This window comes from Sinocyclocheilus grahami, unplaced genomic scaffold (genome assembly GCF_001515645.1).
Source record: "Sinocyclocheilus grahami isolate Dianchi unplaced genomic scaffold, SAMN03320097.WGS_v1.1 scaffold1210.1, whole genome shotgun sequence".
Taxonomy (NCBI): Eukaryota; Metazoa; Chordata; class Actinopteri; order Cypriniformes; family Cyprinidae; genus Sinocyclocheilus; species Sinocyclocheilus grahami.
Window position 1 is genome coordinate 288,161 of NW_015506389.1, and position 361 is coordinate 288,521.

Consider the following 361-nt stretch of genomic DNA (forward strand, 5'->3'; position numbering starts at 1 on the left):
ATCATTTAAGTTAATTTTTTTTCCTCATTAATGTACACACAGCACCCCATATTGACAGAAAAACACAGAATTGTTGACATTTTTGCAGATTTATTAAAAAAGAAAAACTGAAATATCACATATATATAAATATCACAGTATCATACTTTCCACAAAAAAAGATTTTATTAAGCAGTACAACATCAACACTGATACACTCAAAAAAATGCTGGGTTAAATACAAGCAAGTGCTGGGTAAAATATGGATCATAAATAATCCATATTTTACCCAGCACTGGCTTGTATTTAACCCAGCATTTTTTTGAGTGTAATAATAAGAAATGTTTCTAGAGAAGCAAATCAGCATATCAGACTGAAGTAA